This window comes from Topomyia yanbarensis, chromosome 1 (assembly GCF_030247195.1).
Source record: "Topomyia yanbarensis strain Yona2022 chromosome 1, ASM3024719v1, whole genome shotgun sequence".
Lineage (NCBI taxonomy): Eukaryota > Metazoa > Arthropoda > Insecta > Diptera > Culicidae > Topomyia > Topomyia yanbarensis.
In genome coordinates, this window is record NC_080670.1 from 151,594,127 (window position 1) to 151,601,189 (window position 7,063).

Below are 7,063 nucleotides of genomic sequence, written 5' to 3' on the forward strand. Positions count from 1 at the left end.
AAACCAACCGATGCTGCTCACTTTTAACCAGAATCCAGCCAGAAATGTACGGCCAAGATCTCTGCACGCTTCCTGCCACATCTTTGTCAGATGTTTTGCTCGATTCGTGCTAAATTCTACCAGGTAGGAAATGCCAGGATCTTTGCACAGTTTATGTCCTAGTTATGTCAGGGTTTAGCTCGGTTACTGTCAAAATTTGCCAGAAAACGCGAGCGAAACCGAGTTCGCCCTAGCTCAACTAACCCGACAGGATACGCGCAGAAATCTGACAGAGCTGCCAAACTAAGAATTACAGAAATCTAGCAGAACTGTCTCTGCTAGAAAATTTGCTCACTGGGCGATAGAGTCGTAATCGGTTGTTTTCTTTGAGCAAGATTCCATACTGAATCCATTCAGGATTTCGAACCGGTTCCGGAATGGATTTGACGAATAGTTGGGATAGGTTGGTGTGGCGACGCTAGTGTTTATCGTATATTAATTCAAATGTTCACACATGTTTTTTAAATATTTTTGTTCGATTCTGGATGTCTGTTCTCTGAACTTATATTTCTCGACAAACATATGATTACGGCCTAAAAGCCAACTGTCAAAATCCACTTTGAATGGAAATTCCGGACAAACCGTTACACGCCAATCACAGATGTTGGTAGTAAACGAAAGAGAAAAGTTTTCTCTTTCATAAACTGTTGTGAACTGTGTTCGACTAATAACGGTTTGTCTGGAATTTCCATTCAAAGTGGATTTTGACAGTTGGCTTTTAGGCCGTAATCATATGTTTGTCGAGATTTGTTATGCTTTGATGGGTTGTTTAAATATTCTTAAATCGGGCGGTTGTGAACCCTAACCTAGAAGCACAGAATACACATTTTCGAAGATTTTTTATGTTTAACTTAAGTGTATGTACTAAAAACTGTTATCATTAACTTCCAAATCGTTTTTCTTCCCCTCTGAGTCCATTATTCGATGATGATTGATGCGTATTTACGGAAAAACATCAAAAAATTACATTAAATTTTTTATCGTAGATACGAAAAACACACAAACCCAGTAAAGTTCAGCCGGAAATGAACTGGAATTCTGGCTGGTTCCAGTTCGTATTCCGGCTCCAGTGCAACAACCGATTCTAACTAGAATCGGTTGTGTCACTGGAGCCGGAATACGAACTGGAACCAGCCAGAATTCCGGTTCATTTCCGGCTGAGCTTAACTGGGAACATCCACCTTATCTTGTTTATGCTATTAATCTGTAGATGTCGCAACAGGTAAATAAGCTTTGCAGCAAAATGCCAATTAATTAATCATTAAAGATTCTAGTTAGAATCGGTTGTGTCACTGGAGCCGGAATACGAACTGGAACCAGCCAGAATTCCGGTTCATTTCCGGCTGAGCTTAATTGGGAACATCCACCTTATCTTGTTTATGCTATTAATCTGTAGATGTCGCAGCAGGTAAATAAGCTTTGCAGCAAAATGCCAATTAATTAATCATTAAAGATTCTAGTTAGAATCGGTTGTGTCACTGGAGCCGGAATACGAACTGGAACCAGCCAGAATTCCAGTTCATTTCCGGCTGAACTTTACTGGTTGTCGTCATGTTTTTTAGTGGCCGAGTTCGAATTGACAGCGGTTATACCTCTATTCAGTCAAACTACAGACACTTTATATAACAGACTAGCGGAGAGAAACACAGTAAAACTAGCAACCATGAATGTAAACTGGCTTCACGGAAGCTCCCATAACCCTCTAAGAACGGTTGGTTTCAAAATCGTCCAATGATGGACGTTCGTAGGACCAATTTGGACAATGTCCAAATAATCGTTCAACAAACGTCCACCGTTGGACCCGCGTTGAACGATTTTGAAACAATTTTTTGGACGTCTCGGTGGGAACCCTCAAAGAACAGTTGGTTTCAAAATCGTCCAATGAAGAACGTTCAGTGGACCAATTTGGACAACGTCCAAATAACCATTCAACGAACGTCCATCGTTGGACCCGTGTTGAACGAAGATTATTAAATATTATTCTTACATGATAATTAAATTAAAACATTCATCATTATCGCGTCTTTTCTTCCATAGATATAAATCATATAGTTGCCAAAAAAAAACAGTGGACCATCGATTACATTATCTGGAATAACATGTTAATAAATAATTTATGCAAATGAATATTTTCAAGCATTAACTTACCATCCAAAACCTTCCAAATTTGCCATGCCTTGAATTAGATATTTCCGCATGGTTTTATACTTAATGTCACCGAAATTGTCAAAAACATGGTTTACATGGGCAAAACATTTACTATTTAATAAGCTTACACTTACAATTTAAATGCGATAACATTCGCCCTTGTCATCGGGTGACACACTTATATTTTAAGTGTTATTTTATTAAAGAGCAAAAGGAAAATAATTGAGTTTCCAGTGTGGTTTGAAACTCAAATCTTATGTGTTGAATCTGTTCAAAGAAAAGTATGTATTGTTCACTGTTATGGGCAAAACATTTATGATTTAATGCGATGACTTTTAAATTTTAATTGCGATGACACTTAATGTTGCCGCAATTGTCAAAAAACTTGAATTTCGTGGGCAAAACATTTATGGTTTAATACGCTGACACTTAAAATTTAAAAGTAATGACAGTTAATCGTGTCATCGGGTGGCACACTTAAGTTTTAAGTATAATTTTCTTAAAGGGCAAATGGAAAGTTCTTGAATTCTAAGTGTGGCTCGAAACTTAAAATTTATGTGTCAAATCTCTTCGAAAAAAAGTGTAGATTATTTACAGTGTAGGGGCAGATCACTTGTGATGCATTTGTAAAAATCAGCGAAATTAAATGCATTTCTTTCCATCAAAATAGAAATTCATAATGCATTTGGCGTTGCGTGTAATGTATTTTGCTTTGCGTGTAAAATGTCAAAACCCTACAAAAAACTTGCCCTACTTTCAGCAAAACGTCGAACAAAGTGGATCAGCGTAGGACTTTTGTTAAACAAACTTTTCTGTGAGGGAGTGGTTGCAAAAATGGAAATTTAATGCATTTTTTGAATGTGATGCAAATTTGTTTTACATATTTAGAGTGATCTGCCCCTAGGAACTAATCCACCTCTTTTCTCTCAATAAATATACTACTTAGGGGGTCTTCACATCAGTCTGATTCAAAAAATCGACTTTTCTTAGCTTCAATCTTCAGAATTATAATCTGAGAATATTCTTTCAAAGTTTCAGGGTATAGCTGATTAACATCTCATGCCTAGAGGTTTTCTTTAGGTTCTTCGCACTTTTCCTTAATAAAACTTTAAATCTTATTTTATAAAGACTAAGATCACAAAAAAACTATAAAAGCTAGGTATACAAGTAAACACTGTTTTTAAATAATTTAATTGTGCGCAGACTGAACTTTTTATTGCATTAAAAATTTCATTTTACAATGTTAATAACGCTCTTACTGATAAAAATGCCGAAAAATCGAGTACCTAATTTTAAAAATGACTAAAATAGCTCAAATACCTGCTTTGATTTATTTTGGCATTCAATAAGCTTTTTTTTGTAGAATATTTTTTTAAATAGGCGAAAGATAATTCTTTGTATTTAAATTAAATCCTGCATCGCTGGATTTCAACCACCATTAAAGCATTGTTGCCGATCCGCATTTGAGACGTACTACGAAATCATCTGGAGGAAGACCGTCCGAGTCTGTATCCATACCGTTGATCTTGTGATGTGTATATTTACCTCAGTTTCTTACCCCTCAGTCTCTTACTCAGCAGTGTCCTACTCCGCCAATAATGCCTAGTTGTGCTGGCGCCACTACCACAGCACAACGGATGTTGGATACTGCCACGATGGTCCTTTGCCAGCGTCATGGTGCAGTAGAGTCTCGTAGAGGTAAGTCATATACAAGGGGGGCATCTACGTGTCGACTGATTTCCTCAGTAGTAATAATTAATGGATTCCTATTAATTATCCTGCGCGCAGCTGGATTTTTCAGATATCTTGATGCCGAACACAAAGTTAATATCTTTATCCCCCATGTCAGCTTTGTCCATCCTCTCTCTCTCCTCTATCTGGTACTCAAATGCAGGAATTCACCACGCCTCGAATATTTTTCTAAAACCTCTTTGCCCCCTGTCTTCCCTATTATAGTTGTTAAATATATAACCACAGAGAAATATAACCTCGTTATGAAATGCCCAACAGCACTACTACATATAAAAATAGTCCTCATTAACGTCCCCACCATCCTTATCTAATTGATATTGAATCACTTCCTCTAGTTACTCCTAGTTTTAATATGATTGTAAAATGTACCGATTAGTCAATAATTAATTGCTACAAAAAATTCTAAAGTGTATCACTATAAAAAATACTAAATGACCCCACAAATCTTTCGAATACAGTCGTGATTCGTTGGTTAGGCCTATGGCCACAGCCTATGTCCAACTAACGAGTATAATTCGCTAGTTGGACCGACTGACAAATGTCAAAAACTCTCCAAAGAAGACATTAGTATTGTAAAAGATGGTTAGATAGATTGTCAAAGTCAATTTGACACGAGATTTTGACGTTCAGATGCTGTTTAATTGGACAATGGTCCAACTAGCGGAGGTCCAACTAAAAAGCGGTCCAGTTAAAAAGTGTCCAACCAGCGAATCACGACTGTATTATATTGAGACATTCACCGAAAAGTACACGCTATTTGCGCTTGAAATTCGTTAATGTAGCGTATCCCATCGCGGTTTAAACGCAAGGACAAAAAATTGATTGATTCGATTAAATCATTTATCCAATTTGATCAATTCTGTAATTCCACCGCCTAGGAAACGAATCTCCGCACGCAAAGGTAAATTGCATGCGAAGGATTCAATGAAATCACATCAAATTTATTATTTATTTTCCTGTAAATATATAAAATACCCACGGCTCCTTTAAGCTCACACAACAAGCCGCGTCAAATAAACGACGCACCACTTGCACCTGGTATAATCAACCTGCACAGAACATTGCATAACACAGGGCTGATTTTTGGAACATGTGTTCTCATTCAGCCCTTCGTTATGCAAATTCGCGATATTATGTCAGATCGACTAAGCGCGGTGTTTCATGGAGCGCGGCCGTTCCTTTCAAACGGGAAAGGCCGCGTGGAATTTTGTGTAAATGCGCATATGTTATCCCCTCTTGTATATGTATAAGATAGCTGCGAAATCTCTCCAGTTTCATTATAAAATAAACAAAAATAACAATTAAATATGTAATCCCCTAGTTTTAAGTACTTTAAAATGTAAAGCAAAAAATAGCACCTTAATGAATACACAAACGTGGCTTAGCAAATAAACGAATTGAATGTTAAAAAAAATGTCCACGAGATTGTAAATATGAACAATTTAATAAAGAACTGTAAAAATCTCTTGAAAAGTTTTGAGATATTACGTTCACCGCAACGGTACTTTTTAAAAAAAACTCCATTCCGAGTAAGTTGCGTTTAAAGTGTGATGTGCTAAGAGCATGTTCAGGAGTGTTTCAGTTCTAGATTCAAAAATTTGACAGTTCTACAATAAAAAACTGAAAATTTTAAAACTAGATCTTGCTGTCCCCAGCAGCAGTTTGAGCGGGTGTTCTATTCAGTTTAAAATTCATGTCTCGCCATGCCTTCAGCGTTACTGCATTCAAATTTATTTTTCCCCAGTCTATCGGGTCTAAGTGTATGTGCTAAATGTTCTCCATCCCACTGAGAAGTCCAAAAAATTGTTTCAAAATCGTTCAACACGGGTCCAACGATGGACGTTCGTTGAACGGTTATTTGGACGTTGTCCAAATTGGTCCAACGAACGTCCTTCATTGGACGATTTTGAAACCAACCGTTCTTAGAGGGATGTATTTAAAACACAGTTCTAACCGTGTTTTAAAATCAGCAACAAATAGAACGGCGTCGTATGACAGTTATAATTTTTAAAACAAAACTGTTCGAAATTCTAAAACAAAACGCTCTGCTGGGGATGTGAATGTTTCAGTTTCAGTTCTACTTTGAAACTCCTATACAAAATAAAACGCTCCTGAACATGCCCTAAGTGCTTACGGATGAAACCAACGCTCTGCAAATGGTTGTTATTTAAAATCTAGTGCTCCGATCTGGATGAAATTTCGCAGATATTTTCCAAAGGGAATAGGGAAAGAGACGAATAGTGTGAAGCCAAAAATACCTTATTGAGCAGACCAATCGTGCAATGTAAATAAACATTACTCATGCCTGAATTGGAGGAGATAAGTATTGTACTTCTATCAAAAAAGAAATTTGAATTTTCATCAGAATTTAGTTCAATCGTGATTGTAAGGTGCATTCTAGAGTATATGTATGAGTAAAAATAAGCTTTAGAATTATTTCATCTCTTTGTTTCGAAATGCACATCGTTTGATAAACAAATCCATCGATCGACATACGGTTTGTTTTCAAAATATAATAGGAGTCATTTAAAGTGCTGCCTATAGAAGCGGTTGCCAAAATTCTAGTGTTGAAATCATCATAAGGGCGTGTTGCCGTTTTGACTGATTTTCACTCTTCGTCTCTTTCCCTATTCTCTTTGATATTTTCGACTTTGAGAATATGCAATAATTTTTTTTTTTCGATTTTTTGAACCCCAACTTTAACAACCTCTTAAACTGCCGCTATACGCATAATTCTCCTGTTTTATAGCATTCCCTATTATATAATATACATAGAACAATTTTGCGTAGAATGTTCCAGATTGATCCAATGCTTGGTATTTAGATTATCAGCTTTAAAAAAGTCCTGAGAAATAAAAGGGATTTATACTGATAGGTGATTACTGCAACCAAACAACTGGGACCTGTTTTTGGTTGTTAACCATTAACCAAAATTTTGCGGTTATTTGATGAAACTGTAACAATTATCAAATGTGAGCTTGAGTTGAAATCTAAGGATTATGGACCTTAACTATTCTTTAAACAATCATACATTTTACCGAGATCAAAGTGCCCAAGTCGTGACCTACCACCTGTCTAATATTATAGTCGGCTGTGATATTAATGTAACACAAAAGAGAATATG